This window comes from Doryrhamphus excisus, linkage group LG14 (assembly GCF_037039965.1).
Source record: "Doryrhamphus excisus strain RoL-2023G ecotype Guam linkage group LG14, RoL_Dexc_Guam_v1.1, whole genome shotgun sequence".
In the NCBI taxonomy this organism is placed as follows: Eukaryota; Metazoa; Chordata; class Actinopteri; order Syngnathiformes; family Syngnathidae; genus Doryrhamphus; species Doryrhamphus excisus.
This window is the reverse complement of record NC_136370.1, coordinates 17,966,943-17,985,156: the sequence shown is the minus strand read 5'-3', so window position 1 is coordinate 17,985,156 and position 18,214 is coordinate 17,966,943.

Sequence of the window (18,214 nt, the reverse complement as noted above, 5' to 3'; positions counted from 1 at the left end):
TGTAGATTTTTTTTAACCCTAACCCTACCCTACCCTACCCTACCCTAACCCTAATTATTGCCTCAGCCACGGATGTTAACTTATCATTGTGTGCTAGTTGGGTTTTTGATGTATGAAAAGAGATTTTCCTATAATAAAGCTAAGGGGTTATCAATTGCTCAAAACTGAAATTGAAATATTTGACAGTATCGCTAAGAAAAATTGACATTTTCCTTCCACAAATGTAAACTTAATCAAAAACAATATAAAAAACATATTTCTGCTCAATATTTGTTCCCACTAGTGGCTCAACCAGTGGCGTAATTAGGGCTTAAAACATTTTAAAATGTATTAAATGTCTTAAAAACATTTAAAAATGTTTTTAAGTCCCCCTAAATAATTTTATATTTTTTATTGATTTTTTTCGTTATTTTTCATAGATTTTTTTTAGGGTTAGGGGTTAGGGTTAGGCTAAGCCTAAGGGTAGGGTTAGGGTTAAGGTTAGGGTTAGGGTTAGCCTAACTCTAGGGTTTGGAACCTTAACCCTAACCCTAACCCTACCTTTAGAATTAGCCTAACCCTAACCCTAACCCGAACCCTAACCCTATACTAAACTTAATCAAAAACAATATAAAAAACATATTTCTGCTCAATATTTGTTCCTGCTTGTGGCTCAACCAGTGGTGTCATTAGGGCTTAAAAACATTTTAAAATGTTTTTAAAACATAAAAAAAAATTAAAATGTTAAAATGTTTTTTAAAATGTTTTAAATGTCTTAAAAACATGTAAAAATAAAATATCAAATTACTTAGAGGGGCTTAAAAACATTTTATGTTTTAAATGTTTTTAAATGTTTTTAAGCCTCCCTAAATAGCCTGCTTTTGTCCTATTACATGAAATTTGTCACAGATTTTTTTTGTAATTTTTTTTTAAATATAAATGAAAAAAAATCTATAAAAAATATCAAATTATTTAGGGGGGCTTAAAAACATTAAAAAACATTAAAAACATAAAATGTTTTTAAATGTTTTCAAATTATTTAGGGGGGCTCAAAGACATTTAAAAACATTAACTGCAACATCCCCACAGCTCTTAACAGTTTAACGTTTTTTGCGTGAAGTGAATGAATAAAAGTACCCATGAGTCATTTTGACGACTCGTTCATGACTGGCGGCACAGCAAAAACATTGACGCCTGACCTTTACCTTTTCCTTTTTTGGCCCTGAAGAATGTATAAATGAGTTCAATAACGAAGTACATTACAGTAAACTGTACCCGGAAGGAGTTTTTTTTTTTTTACGAGACATGGTAATAAGGTATATATTCCGGTGACCACGCTGGAAATACAACTCCCACTAATAAATTCATTGCACATTCTTAATTGATGAATATTTTAGACAAATCCTATGCATTTATCATGAGGCCGGCAATTTGCCTGTCCTCTTCTGCAAAGCTTCTTATGATTCCATGTCACCGTTTATCACCATAACTCCAGTTTACATAACATTAATATAAATGGCATGTGTGGCAAATTAGATTAATGCATCCTAAGCCTAATTTAATTGGCGTCCGCCATAATCAGAGTATTTGTAAGGGACACAATCTGGATTAAAGACAGTCAGGAAGAGACAAAAATTATAAAAGTGATTCCCAGCTCTCACGTTGGACACGTACTTTATGCAGAAGAAGAGCACTCTTCTCCATTCCACAGCCTCGTAAAAACGTCTGGAGTTAATAATGTGCAAAGCAAGCTTCTGTCACTTTCACTGGGAGAAGCATTAAGGCGCTGATGGACACTTTACGGCGGAAACATGGAGCCGCATTTCACACTGGGCAGGAGTCACCTTGTGTTCACATGCGCGAGGCGACGTGGCATAACAGCCAGGCCGTCACCGTGATGGATACCGCTCCCTCGGGGGGGGGGTGGATATTGGAAGTAGGGGGGGGGGTCAAACCCATTTAGCTTCTCTTCCTCCTCCATCTTCTCATCAGTCAGATGGATTCCAAGATTTTTGCATGCAACATAAGGAGGGAATCAACAGTGTGACATTTATTGACATGTGGAATTGTGGATGATGGCACATATTTAATGGTAATGGTAATGGTTTAATTTCATTTGAACATGCATCAGATTACAATTGAATGCATCACATAATCAGTTCACAGTTCCACATGTCCAAAAGGAGTAGGAAGAAGCAAAGCTTATTAAATCCTACCCCTCCATCTGGTACTTTTACAATCAGTAACTGTTACATTTGTTCACTTCCTGCTTTCCTAATATAATTTAAGTTTTTTTTTTACTTTATTTTATGAATAAAAAATAAAAAATAAAATAAAATAAAAAAATAAAAATTTGCGGCACGGCGGACGAGTGGTTAGCGCGCAGACCTCACAGCAAGGAGACCAGGGTTGAATTCCACCCTCGGCCATCTCTGTGTGGAGTTTGCATGTTCTCCCCGTGCACGCGTGGGTTTTCTCCGGGTACTCCGGTTTCCTCCCACATTCCAAAAACATGCTAGGTTAATTAGCGACTCCAAATTGTCCATAGGTATGAATGTGAGTGTGAATGGTTGTTTGCCTATATGTGCTCTGTGATTGGCTGGCCACCAGTCCAGGGTGTACCCCGCCTCTCGCCCCAAGACAGCTGGGATAGGCTCCAGCACCCCTGCTACCCTCGTGAGGAAAAGCGGTAGAAAACAAATGAATGAAATTTTAAATTTTAAATTTTAAATTTTAAATTTTAAATTTTAAAAGCAGTAGAAAATGAATTTAAAATTTAAAATTTAAAATTTAAAATTTAAAATTTAAAATTTAAAATTTAAAATTTAAAATTTAAAATTCAAAATTTTAAATTTTAAATTTTAAACTATATCAGCAAGTTGAAGTATTTGTGATTTTAGAAATAAGGAGTTAGTATGTTCTCTGTAGGCGGCATTATGAATTATCCTTACTGACCTTTTTTGCAGTACATTTAGCCAGTGAAGATTGCTTTTATAGTTATTAGCCCATATTTCCACACAATAAGTAAGATATGGTAGAACCAGAGAGCAATAAAGAGTGTGGAGTGATTTCTGAATTTTTTTTGCTTTGTTCAATATTGAAATATTTCCGGCCACCTTATGTTGTATATTTTTTTAATATTCGGTTTCCAGCTCACAATAGCATGTTCTCCTTCCTGTGTGTAGATGGTCTGTGAATATTTATGCTCCTCGCTCTTTTCTTCTGCTCTATTTTCCACTCTAAATTTAGCGGTCATGTCACCGCAGCACATGCATCTCAGGACGCCGTTCTAAGGCTCACATGATCGTTATATCGCCCACAATCATTGCCGTAATGTCGAGAACTCACAGGCGTACATTATGGTGCTTCTATACCTGCCGTAAATCTTCATAACACCCATTACCGTCAATCATGTCAACACTTGTGGGAATTAATCAGGCTAATCCGATCGGCGCGGAAAACGACCACTTAAATTGATCCACGGGAGGTGGAGGAATAAGGAGATTTTCACAGCTTTTGCTCTCTGGCGGCTGTTCTATACAGTACACGACGTTCATACCTGGATGATGACTGGAGTGAAATCTGCATATTTGATATCACGGATGCAAAATGATATCATCGTGCATTTGAAGTCTTAACTGGTGTCAACATGGTGGCCCACATTCTCTCAGTTGGGACCCACTTTCAAGTCATTTTTTTTAAAAATAGCTTACTGTATGTCAGGGGGTGTCCACAATTTGCAACGGGGACACTTTGTGGATTAATGATGCTAAAACCAATCCAATGGAGGTCAATAAAAAATGACCGTCACTTTAAACATAGCATATCAGGGACCAAAAAATTACCACTTCCACACTGAATGGGAGAACGGGTTAAGATGCTAAGTGAAGCCTACAAGAGAGAGAGAGAAAAAAAACGGGTCAGGTACTTATTGGGGCTGCACGGCGGTCGAGTGTCTAGCGCGCAGACCACACAGCTTGGAATCACAGGTTCAATTCCACTCTCCCATCTCTGTGTGGAGTTAGCATGTTCTCCCTGTGCATGCGTGGGTTTTTTTTCCGGGTACTCCGGTTTCCTCCCACATTCCAAAAAAACATGCTAGGTTAATTAGCGACTCTAAATTGTCCATAGGTATGAATGTGAGTGTGAATGGTTGTTTGTCTATATGTGCCCTGTGATTGGCTGGCCACCAGTCCAGGGTGTACCCCGCCTCTTGCCTGAAGACAGCTGGGATAGGCTCAGGCACCGCCCGCGACCCTCGTGAGGATAAGCGGTAGAATATGAATTTTGATTTATTTATTATATTATTATTATTTATAATATACTTATCTTTATAATTAACCTAGCATGTTTTTGGAATGTGGGAGGAAACCGGAGTACCCGGATGGGAAGAACATGCAAACTCCACACAGAGATGGCCGTGGGTGGAATCGAACTCGGTTCTCCTGGCTGTGAGGTCTGCGCGCTAACCACTCGCCCACCATGCAGTCCCATCCAATGAGATCTAATACAAAATCCTACCTTAATAGAGTTAGCAAGCTATGAATGTGAGTGTGAATGGTTGTTTGTCTATATGTGCCCTGTGATTGGCTGGCCACCAGTCCAGGGTGTACCCCGCCTCTCGCCCGGAAGACAGCTGGGATAGGCTCCAGCATACCCCTGTGACCCTAGTGAAGATAAGTGTCATATAAAATGTATGACTGTGTATATTTGTGAATATAATCTAAAAAAAAACTGCAAAAAAAATACCGGCTGCACGGCGGTCGAGTGGTTAGCAGGCCTCACAGCTAGGAGACTCGAGTTCAATTGCACGCCCAGTTTGCATGTTTTCCCCATGCATGCGTGGGTTTTCTCCGGGTACTCCGGTTTCCTCCCACATTCCAAAAAAACATGCTAGGTTAATTAGCGACTCCAAATTGTCCATAGGTATGAATGTGAGTGTGAATGGTTGTTTGATTCTCAATTGCTTGTCCAGCTCAATGCACACCATGTGATGCTGTCATGCCCTGACAAAAAAAAAAAAAATGACGTGTAGCAGCATGGCTGACATGCGGCGCTCTGTAATTACGTCCCAGTTGGTTCTTCACCGTGGAAACAAGTGTCGCACTATGGTGTAACGTATATAAGTGGGGGCCCTTCCTCTCCTCTTTTGACCACCCCCCGCAGGAATATCACACGGCTTCTGTAGTGTCATTTGACAATGTGCACTGAAAATAGCTTGGACTGTATCTGAGTAGTATCGATCCAAATCAGGTACCCATTAAAAAAAGTATCCAAAATGGCTTCACCTGGTAGAAGATGATGTCATCCACAGTAATAATACGCATTAGAAGCTGATAGTGATGTCTCCTCAAATGACAAAAGATAAAAAAATTACCACTTCCACACTGAATGGGAGAACGGGTTAAGATGCGTAGTAAAGCCTACGAGAGAGAGAGAGAGAGAGAGAAAAACAAGTCAGGTACTTATTGGGGCTGCACAGCGGTCGAGTGGTTAGCGCGCAGACCTCACAGCTTGGAATCACAGGTTCAATTCCACCCTCGGACATCTCTGTGTGGAGTTTGCATGTTCTCCTCGTGCATGCGTGTTTTTTTTTTTTCCGGGTACTCCGGTTTCCTCCCACATTCCAAAAACATGCTAGGTTAATTAGTGATTCTGGAATCATCCGTGTGTTTTTAAAGCTCTCCAGGGAACTCGGTTTTATTTTTATTATGCGCTGACTTGCGCTGCTCAGATATGGTCAGTTGTTTTGTGTGGCTTTTTTCACTCTTCCTCACCCCGGAATCAAAGAGTAGAGAAGAACAAAGTCAGAGATCCACTTCCACTTCCACTACCACTTCCACACTGAATGAGAGAATGGGTTAAGATGCGTAGTAAAGCTTACAAGAGAGAGAGAGAGAGAAAAAAAAACAAGTCAGGTACTTATTGGGGCTGCACAGCGGTCGAGTGGTTAGCGCGCAGACCTCACAGCTTGGAATCACAGGTTCAATTCCACCCTCGGACATCTCTGTGTGGAGTTTGCATGTTCTCCCCGTGCATGCGTGGGTTTTTTTTTTTTCCGGGTACTCCGGTTTCCCCCCACATTCCAAAAACATGCTAGGTTAATTAGCGATTCTGGAATCATCCGTGTGTTTTTAAAGCTCTCCAGGGAACTCGGTTTTATTTTTATTATGCGCTGACTTGCACTGCTCAGATATGGTCAGTTGTTTTGTGTGGCTTTTTTCACTCTTCCTCACCCCGGAATCAAAGAGTAGAGAAGAACAAATTCAGAGATCAAAAACTTACCACTTCCACACTGAATGGGAGAACGGGTTAAGATGCGTAGTAAAGCCTACAAGAGAGTTCCAATTCCCAGCGTGTCGGTTTCAATGGTGAAGAAATGCACACAACGCAGCCAAGGTTTGATTCTTATTTCTTCCTGGTTGTTTCCTGAATAAAAAAACATGGTGCTGGAATAAGTTACCAAGCACGGAGATTCATTATTTGGTGGCGGGTATTAACCTTGTTTGTCATCTACAAATCAGTCATATAAAACCGAAACCAGCACTTTCTCTTAAAGTGTGGACATTAAAGGAAATCCATCATATTAATGATCTGGAGACCACTTCATTATTCACAGAGCAGTAAGCAGTCTGTCCGAATAAATGATCATTGGCCATCCATGAAGGGAAGTCATCAAATGTGGACATGGGCAATGTCATTAGTGGGAACACCAATCCAGTGAGATTCATTCATTCATTTTCTACCGCTTGGGTGCTGGAGCCTATCCCAGCTGTCTTCGTGCGAGAGGCAGGGTACACCCTGGACTGGTAGCCAGCCAATCACAGGGCACATATAGACAAACAACCATTCACACTCACATTCATACCTATGGACAATTTGGAGTCGCTAATTAACCTAGCATGTTTTTGGAACGTGGGAGGAAATCGGAGTACCTGGAGAAAACTCACAAATTCACGGGGAGAACATGCAAACTCCACACAGAGATGGCCGAGTGTGGAATTGAACTTGGGTCTCCTAGCTGTGAGGCCTGCCAGAGGCACAAAACACGACCGCCACTTTAAACATAGAATTCTGTGAAGCTAGCCACTAGGGTTTCAAATGTAGTCGAGAAAAAGGACAAAGTCAGAGACCAAAAAACTTACCACTTCCACACGAAATTGGAGGATGGGTTAAAATGTGTTTTTTTTTTTTTTGCATGTGTTTTTATACAATCACGCCGTGGGGGCCAATGATGGTACAGGGACTATAAATCATAAGCTTAAAAGTCCTTGATATGAATGCAGGAGCAATTCTGAAAGTAATTTCACAGCCTTTTTGTTTTCCACTTTGATGTGTGTGTCTGGTGACCTAATGTGGGGACTAAAGATCAACCAACTACAGTAAGAACGTAGACACTGAAGGTCAGTGTGTGATTGTGTGTGTAACTCCTTGGAGAGAAGTTATCGTGAGGATTCAGGACGAGGAAGATCAATGGCGTCGGAACATGCTAGCCATATTTTGTGCTAAAATATCTTACTGTAAAGCTTTTGTTTTTACATGTTGCAACGTCCTTGTACCTCCTTCTGATTGAGGAAAATAAATTTCTGGGGATCACAATAGATGAAAATATGAGCTGGAAACCTCATATTACAAATATACAACATAAGGTGGACAGAAATATTTCAATATTGAACAAAGCAAAAAATTTGTTCTCAATCAGAAATCACTCCACACTCTTTATTGCTCTCTGGTTCTACCATATCTTACTTACTGTGTGGAAATATGGGCTAATAACTATGAAAGCAATCTTCACTCGCTAAATGTACTGCAAAAAAAAAGGTCAGTAAGGATAATTCATAATGCCGCCTACAGAGAACATACTAACTCCTTATTTCTAAAATCACAAATACTTCCACTTGCTGATATAGTTCATCTTCAAACAGCTAAAATAATGCATAAGGCTAAAAATAACCAATTAGCTAAAAATGTCATCCAATACTTCTCTACAAGAGAGGAGAAATATGATCTCAGGGAAGAAGTACATTTGAAACACTTCTATGCTAGGACTACGTGAAAAAAAAAATATTAAAAAAATAAAATAAAATAAATTAAATTATATTAGAAAGCAGGAAGTGAACAAATGTAACAGTTACTGATTGTAAAAGTACCAGATGGAGGGGTAGGATTTAATAAGCTTTGCTTCTTCCTACTCCTTTTGGACATGTGGAACTGTGAACTGATTATGTGATGCATTCAATTGTAATCTGATGCATGTTCAAATGAAATAAAACCATAAAAAATGAAAAAAATTAAAAACATTTTTTTAAATAAAAAAATACAATAAAATAAAATTATATTAGGAAAGCAGGAAGTGAACAAATGTAACAGTTACTGATTGTAAAAGTACCAGATGGAGGGGTAGGATTTAATAAGCTTTGATTCTTCCTACTCCTTTTCAACATGTGGAACTGTGAACTGATTATGTGATGCATTCAATTGTAATCTGATGCATGTTCAAATGAAATAAAACCATGAAAAAAAAACAACAAAATTTAATTAAAAAAAAAAAAAAAAACTTAAATTATATTCAGAAAGCAGGAAGTGAACAAATGTAACAGTTACTGATTGTAAAAGTACCAGATGGAGGGGTAGGATTTAATAAGCTTTGCTTCTTCCTACTCCTTTTGGACATGTGGAACTGGGAACTGATTATGTGATGCATTCAATTGTAATCTGATGCATGTTCATATGAAATTAAACCATTACCATTACCATTGCGTGGTCCCCAATCCTGCAACATATTGTTCCCAAATGTAAAATGGCACAGAGACAGAGAAAGATGCGTATACAATTATTGACAACATCGCTGAAAAATGATACAGCCTCAGAAAATAATCACGTCAGTCTGCGGATGATGTTTAACGACACGTCTGCTCGATTTTGCCTCTTGTCAGACTTAATAATACACGTCGCGCCATCCATAATTCATCCCAAGTAACAATATTACAGCCCCATTTGCCTCCCCTCCCCTCCCAAAAAAAAACTCATTGTGTGAGTTGTTTGTTGTTATTGTCAAAAGAAAAATGGAGGCCATCAGCAGGATGTCGTGACAACAACATCATTGCTTCCGGTGTGTGCGTTTTTTTTTGTGCAGCGCACTCAATTATTTGGAAAATTAAACGGTCTCATTTACACATTCAGAGAGATTTCCATTTAGCTATACATGAGTTAAAATATTAGAAAGTGTACCCCGTATCATTGCCGGTGTACCCCATACAGGATGAGTGTAGCTCTGGGGACGTCAGTACAATCATAGATAGCTGATATGGATATTGGAATGACTCGTAAAGGCTCATTATGTTGCATGGCGGTGCTTAAGATGATGGAATGGGAATGGTTTTATTTCATTTGAACGTGCATCAGATTACAATTGCATCACATAATCAGTTCACAGTTCCACATGTCCAAAAGGAGTAGGAAGAAGCAAAGTTTATTAAATCCTACCCCTCCATCTGGTACTTTTACAATCAGTAACTGTTACATTTGTTCACTTCCTGCTTTCCTAATATAATTTTATTTTATTGTATTTTTTTTATTAAAATTTTTTTTTAATTTTTTTTTTAATTTTTTATGGTTTTATTTCATTTGAACATGCATCAGATTACAATTGAGTGCATCCCATAATCAGTTCACAGTTCCACATGTCCAAAAGGAGTAGGAAGAAGCAAAGCTTATTAAATCCTACCCCTCCATCTGGTACTTTTACAATCAGTAAGTGTTACATTTGTTCACTTCCTGCTTTCCTAATATAATTTTATTTTATTGTATTTTTTTTATTAAATTTTTTTTTTAATTTTTTTTTAATTTTTTATGGTTTTATTTCATTTGAACATGCATCAGATTACAATTGAGTGCATCCCATAATCAGTTCACAGTTCCACATGTCCAAAAGGAGTAGGAAGAAGCAAAGCTTATTAAATCCTACCCCTCCATCTGGTACTTTTACAATCACTAACTGTTATATTTGTTCACTTCCTGCTTTCCTAATATAATTTAAGTTTTTTTTAATTTTATTTTTTTAATAAAAAAATAATCTTAAAAAAATATTTTATTTTTTAATTAAAAAAATTGCTTTTAATTGTTTTAATTTTTTATGGTTTTATTTAATTTTAACATGCATCAGATTCCAAAGTAATCCAAATAAAATCCTACCCCTCCATCTGGTACTTTTACAATCAGTAACTGTTACATTTGTTCACTTCCTGCTTTCCTAATATAGTTTAAGTATTTTTTTTATTATTTTTATTTTTTAATTAACATTTTAATTAATATTTCTCCTCTCTTGTAGAGAAGTATTGGATGACATTTTTAGCTAATTGGTTATTTTTAGCCTTATGCATTATTTTAGCTGTTTGAAGATGAACTATATCAGCAAGTTGAAGTATTTGTGATTTTAGAAATAAGGAGTTAGTATGTTCTCTGTAGGCGCCATTATGAATTATCCTTACTGGCCTTTTTTTTGTAGTACATTTAGCGGGTGAAGATTGCTTTTATACTTATTAGCCCATATTTCCACACAATAAGTAAGATATGGTAGAACCAGAGAGCAATAAAGAGTGTGGAGTGATTTCTGATTGAGAACAAATTTTTTGCTTTGTTCAATATTGAAATATTTCTGGCCACCTTATGTTGTATATTTGTAATATGAGGTTTCCAGCTCATATTTTCATCTATTTTGATCCCCAGAAATTTATTTTCGTTCACCATTTCAATGTCCACACCGTTTGTATTTGCTGGTGCGTGTCCTTTCTGCTGTTAGCAAACAGCATGATTTTAGTTTTATTTAAGTTCAAGGACAATCTATTATCATCAAAAAATATTTTTAGTGTGACCATTTCTTTTCTGACCTTTTCTAATAATTTCGTCTGTACTCCCTCCAGAACAAAATTCATGATGTAATTGGATTAATTTTAACCTGTCATTATGTCATTATCGACTGTTTGTCTTCAGATGGAAGCGCCTTTACTCACAAAGAGCCTTTCATACATCGTGGAGGCGAATCATTTTGATTCCGAATGTCATCTTTCACGCATTTATGTGAACAGGAGAGACCCCTAAAAATCAGTTTTATGTCGTGATCAAGTGATACCGCACATATACTGTATCATCACCATGGTAACCGACTCCATAACTGAAGCTGACTCATTTTCTCATGTCTGCGGTACTTTTTTTTAGTAGCGTTTGCCTGATATTTACTGTCTTTTAACTTCTATTTCAACTAAAGTCATCGTTTCAATAGATTAGAATTTGAATCCTATGCGTTCTGTTCGAGTGTTGCTAAAAATATACACCAAAAGTGCAGCTAAAGTTAAATGTTACGCAAGTGTAAAGTGTCTGCATGACCAACTCCCTCCTACTGCTTATGTGTGTAGGATGAGTATAAGAGATGATAAAAATTCTTAAAATAGCTAGACAAAATGACACCTAAGGTAGCCATGGTTACCAAGTAGGTAGAGGAAAAATCCTGCAGAGGAAACCTGAGTGTTCCTTTATGTGAAATGTACTATGTACAGTATGTGCAGCTTCATGTATATTCTATAACGGCATGGACTAAGAATGTATTTAATACATTATAAACAAGGAACTTCATGTTACAGTAGAGTTGATTATAATATTTAAATTACGGTACGCTTCTATGTGGAGCAGGGGTGTAAAACTCAAGTTACTTGGGGGGCCACTGGAGCTCGGGTCTGGGTGAGACTGGGCTGCATCAGGTTTTCCTAAAAAAAAAAACAACAAAAAACGCATTTATTAAAAACAAAAAAATTTAAAAAACTTTGCTTTGGTTTCAATTTTCTACAAGAAAATATCTGATAAAACATTCCACTGTTCTCAAATATATTACTTTTTATTTTTGTACACAAAATAAGATGAAAAATAAATAAACAAATCAAGAATAAAGAAAATCAATCAGTAATGAATAAATAAATATAATAATAATAATAAAACGGCAAATAATAAAAACTTAAGAAACCACATATAGTTGGTGGGTAGACAAATTATTTTTTTCAGATTAAAATGAACAAAGCATTATTAGAGCCCTGTAGACATGACAAAACACGACTATAGTCACATTTATACTCTTTTTATTTACAACATATTGCGCAACTGCAGGGTCTTGAGACACATGCTAACTCGCAAACTAGAGAGCTATAGCGACCTAAACGGTAGCCTTCAAGTTATTTCCTTTAAACTTAAAAAGCCAAAAACTTACCACTTCCACACGGATAGGGAGGATAACTATTAACAGTTATTTAACCTTTAACATGAACATTAATCAAACGTAATAATTTTTTTCTGGGTACATGATACCATACAGCATCCATATCAAACATTAAACTTTCATATCAAGGCGGGGGCCTCAAACTGGTGTCCTGCGGGCCACATTTGGCCCGCGGGCCGCGTGTTTGAGACCCCTGATGTCGAGGATACCAGTGCATCCGTGCCTCCCGTGATGCACCGGCAAGCCAGACAGGAAATGGAGGAGATCACACAGCTGTGTAGGCAAGCGCCACATTTCTATTTCCCACCTCCAGAGCGTCTGATAAGACTAATAAGTGCTGCATCTCTTTACACTCCATTAACTCCAGCGACTTAACAGATAGTCTCAGTAGTGGAAAGCCATTAAGGCAATGCAGCACAATTAAAACAGAGCGGAAAAACATCATTTGCTGGTAAGTATTTTCAGTTTGAGTTCAATTTTGACCATAGCGTTCCGCTGCATTGTAGCGTTTTTGTATCCATGTTAGATCATATTGCTGCGGTCCTCCTTCTTGGGACCGAATATTCATTTGCAAGTTAGCACACAGCTAGCAATGACACAGGAGAAATGGCAGAGCAGCACAAAGGAGGTTAGCTGACAATAGCCAACAGCCAATCAGAGCGCAGAAAACAATGGGCGGTGCAAATAGAGAAGAGAGGCAATGTAATTCGTCTGTCTATGAGAGGGTTTATACGCTGTAATAAAAAAAAAAATCCACAAAAGATGAATGTGAGAGCGCGGGAAAATTCCCTCTAAATTTTCTCAAGAAAAGGCTCCACCGTCTCATTCAGTGATGACGTGTTTTGGTTTTATCGGTCTTAAGGTCTTCTCCAAGGACGTCTGAAGAGTGGGAGTGGGTGTTATTAAATCCCATATCCCTTTCAAGTCTTCAGAAATCTAGTCATGGGGTTACAAATGCTGTGAATTTGTGTTTTATGTGCTTAATTTCAGGCGGCACGGCAGTCGAGTGGTTAGCGTGCAGACCTCACAGCTAGGAGACCAGGGTTCAATCCCACCCTCGGCCATCTCTCTGTGTGGAGTTTGCATGTTCTCCCCGGGCATATGTGGGTTTTCACACTCACATTCATACCTATGGACAATTTGGAGTCGCTAATTAACCTAGCATGTTTTTGGAATGTGGGAGGAAACCGGAGTACCCGGAGAAAACCCACGCATGCACGGGGAGAACATGCAAACTCCACACAGAGAGATGGCCGAGGGTGGAATTGAACCCTGGTTTCCTAGCTGTGAGGTCTGCGCGCTAACCACAAATAAATAATTTTTTTCCCTGACCTTCTGAGGGAATTGACGCCTCAACGGCGGGTGATGATGGAACCGCTTGCGCCGTTTTTTTTACAGCATGTATCATCAGAACCTAACAAAAAGAATGATATGAATGCACATTCGTTTTTGTATCCTCAGGTGTTTCAGGCTGAGAGCTATTCAAATGGAACGGTCTGAATGTCCGGGGTCATTGGGGAAAGCAGCAGAGGGTGGCCAGCCGACACTTTAAACAGCCTTGATGTCCTCCATTTAGGTCCCGTGGCTTTAACAGCCGGTGCTGAGGAGTGAGGAAATGTACACTCTTCACACTTTCACAGCATTATTGTCTCAAGGCTGACAAGCAGAAGAGCTCAGCTCGACGTGAATAATGCTCCAAAGGAGTCATCCCCAACTGGGGGGTTGGGGGCAGCTCGGCAAGAATGAACTGTAATTTTTATTTGATTCATTAGATTAGATTTGTATTGTTTTTGGTTGGGCTGCACGGCGGTTGAGCGGTTATCGTGCAGGCCTCACAGCTAGGAGACCCGAGTTCAATTCCACCCTCGGCCATCTCGGTGTGGAGTTTGCATGTTCTCCCCGTGCATGCGTGGGTTTTCTCCGGGTAAAATGTTAGTTAAAATGCTTATTTTTTAAACTAGTATCGGTATTTGTCTTGTACATTTCATAACTACCCTTTGAGTGTTTAGTCGCAGTGTGATGATTTTAGCTTTCTTTCTATATGCTAGCTACTGTCAGAGAGCTGCCTGGTTGGTCGGACGCACTGTGTGACATTGGTTATTATTAAATTTTAGTTTAACACTTGCAGTCTGGGTCGAGTGGTTAGCGCGCAGACCTCTCAGCTGGGAGACCCGAGTTCAATTCCACCCTCGGCCATCTCTGTGTGGAGTTTGCATGTTCTCCCTGTGCATGTGTGGGTTTTCTCCGGGTAAAATGTTGGTTAAAATGCTAATTTTTAAACTAGTATCGGTACTTGTCTTGTATATTTCATAACTACCCTTTGAGTGTTAAGTCGCAGTGTGATGATTTTAGCTTTCTTTCTATGCTAGCTACTGTCAGAGAGCTGCCTGGTTGTAGTGTAGTGCAGCCTGGGACAAGTGGTTAGTGCACAGACCTCACAGCTGGGAGACCTGAGTTCAATTCCACCCTCGGCCATCTCTGTGTGGAGTTTGCATGTTCTCCCCGTGCATGTGTGGGTTTTTTTCCGGGTACTCCCGTTTCCTCCCACATTCCAAAAACATGCTAGGTTAATTAGCGACTCCAAATTGTCCATAGGTATGGATGTGAGTGTGAATGGTTGTTTGTCTATATGTGCCCTGTGATTGGCTGGCCACCAGTCCCGGGTGTACCCTGACTCTTGCCCGAAGACAGCTGGGATAGGCTCCAGCATCCCCTGTGACGGTAGAAAATGAATGAATGAATGTTTTTGGTTGTACTTTTGCTCACCAAGTTAGGTAAAAACAACTTGGACTTATTATTTTATTATATTTTACAACAACCCAAAGACAGCTGGGATAGGCTCCAGCATCCCCTGTGACGGTAGAAAAAGAATGAATGAATGTTTTTGGTTGTACTTTTGCTCACCAAGTTAGGTAAAAACAACTTGGACTTAAACATGCATATTTTACAACAACCCAAATACAGCTGGGATAGGCTCCAGCATTACCTCGTGAACATAGTGAGGATAAGCATAGAAAAAGGATGTATGGAACTTACCAAATATGATACGTATGGTATCCTCCCCCACCAAGGGTTACTATAAAAAACAATAATGAAACAAATAAATAACATGTTTTTTTATGAAGCTTCTTGGATTGAAAATATAAAAACAGAACCTCTGGTCCACCACAGCGGCTCCATGTTGCTATAAAAGCGGTCATACTGCTGTTGGGGGGTTTGAGTTGTGCTTTGCCACATCTTGGCAAAGAAACCCACACTTGATTTTATTCAGTGTTGCTCTGCCGTCTTGAGAAATTGTCAGTGGGGGTGCCTGCATTTTTTTCCTCCAATATTTTCTCTGCATTTTCTTTGCCTCACTTGCGCTTAGATAGCAAACAAGTCAGATAGCAAACACCTCCTGCTTCTCGGCAGTGGCATATTGTGCAACTTCTTGGCAAGCATCATTTTCTCCATAACTCTGCAATAATATTTCCGTCGTATATCATCATACGTTAATGGTGATTACATATACATTTTACAATTTAGAAGCCATTTTTGATGATTTTTGAAGGCATACAAAAATATTGTGCTCTTGAGCTATATAAACATCTTATATACCAAAAGAAAGATTAGAGTCTCATCTTTCATCAGAAAAAAACAGTTTGTTTCTACCTTTTCCCGTTCTTTAGTAATCAGCAGTAGAACATAGGTAAGTTTCAGGAAAATATCTGTTCTCAACTAAAAAAGGGACATAAAAGGCTTTTTGTGAAAAGATACAGTTCAAGTATAATTTTCACTTTGGGTTGCACGGTGAGCAAGTGGTTAGCACGCAGGCCTCACAGCTAGGAAACCCGAGTTCAATTCCACCCTTGATCATCTCTGTGTGGAGTTTGCATGCGTGGGTTTCCTCCCACATTCCAAAAACATGCTAGATTAATTGGCGACTCCAATAAAATGCACTTCTACCAGCTAGTGGCTGTTTTTTTTTTTTTAGCTTAAAAATGCACCAAACATGCTCTCCTGTATTGTGTAGTTGCATCATCACATCTTTGACATATAAATACGTCTTTGGTAGTTAATGTGTGTGAGGCATGTAGCTTGTTCGCTTCCTTCAACTGTAATTGAAGAAAGAAGGGGAGGGATCTGGAGCTAATAATTACAACAATCGCTTTTATTGCAAATGTTGATCCAAAATTGGAAGACAATGTCAATGTCAAGTTATCGGGAGGGTTTGGATGGCGAGGAGCACACCGATGTTGCGTACGGTGGCATGTCGTCATATTTTGACGGCAGTTTCATCCAAGGGGACTAACGAGTTAGGATAACGAAGGGCATTTTAAAGGTGAAACGTAATTATTGATGTAATAACATACATTTACCGAAAATGCAGACTAAAAAAATGTAATGTTTTGCTTTAAATAGTCCATCCTGGAAGTCATAATTTTGCTCACTTATGCAATCAAACTCACACTTTCCCCTCTTCTGGCTCTACTCTGACACATGGGCTAAAACTCATTAAGAAGCAGCGGCCGCAAGGTTAATTAAAACATTTAGATGTCTTCGCAGAATCCTCATTTTTAACAGTTTTTTTTCCCACTCTGTGGTAGCCACATTCGTCCTTCGGCCATCATTAAGGAGCTAATGAAGTCACGTTTCATAATCGAGACTTTGTAGCATCCTCCAGGCAGTGTTGTTCGTTTTGTGTTCAAATGTGTGTAAAAGGCACTGTTTTTTTTTTGTGTATCGGGGGACGCTTTTTCTGTGCATTTTCACCTAATTACTTTCCGAGCACATTCATTAGAGTGAGTTAACTGATGGGTATCTTACAGCAGTCCGATTCCCCAATGTACACCGATGATGTCTGGATGATAAATCATCAGTCTCTTTCCGCAGGCTGACTTTTTAGCATCCGAAGTTACGCAATGCAATGTATCATTTAGCTCATGTTTTACGGTGTCCTTCAGGCTAAACCTCACCACCAATAGATTACCTTGTATATTGATTTTCACCTGATTGATTCATCAATGGGACCAACTAAATTCCCACCTCCAGCTTGGTGAAACATTCCTTTTTAAATGTTTTTAAAGATCTCCCTTCTTACTTCCCCTGCAGAATTCCCAGTTCTACTGAGATTGGCTGGTGACCGGTCCATGGTGTGCACCGCCTCTCGCTTTGGAGACAGCTGGAATAGGCTCGGGCATACCCTGGTGAGGACAAGCGGTGCAGACAATGGATGGGTGGGCATTCAAATCAAAAATCTAAATGAGCTGTCACCGGTGCTACACTTGAGGGGTTGCCGCTATACACGTGGGAGGCAATATTCCCTGCTCCACAAGTCATTACGCTTCCAAGAAAAACAAACAAACAAAAAAAAACACACAATGTCTCTTAGTAAGAGCTTTTGCTTGCAGAGAAATGTACTGTTTGTATGAGAATTCTAAAACAAAAACAATAAGTTTTGCTATCAATTAAGCTTTGCTATAATAATCTTTAAAAAAAATAATAATTACAGCTGGGATAGGCTCCAGCCTCCCGTCCGCAACCCTCATGAGGATAAGTGGTAGAAAATGAATGAATAATTGTAATGCCTCTGTTAGAATAAAAACGGTAGCCTATTAGGGTTTGTTATAGCACTCTGCCGCCCCCTGGTGCTCACACGCAGTAACACAAGCAATGCTTTCACAATGAACGCCCAGCATTTATTTTCAAACAAAAGCTCACAATACTGACAGGAAATATGGTCGTGTACGCCAATACCTAATCTTTCTCACACACACACACACACACACACATACAGTTCATTTACAACACTATGGAGCATTAAACCCAAAATACGCAAACATATATCTAACAGTACCAATGTACAAAAAAAAGTGTAATGAACTGTGTAGTGTTACACACGACCATCATAAAAAGGATGCACTAAAACCAGTTATCATCATGACACCGATGTACTTAAAGTGGCACTCGATTCAGTGGCGTCCCGCTTCT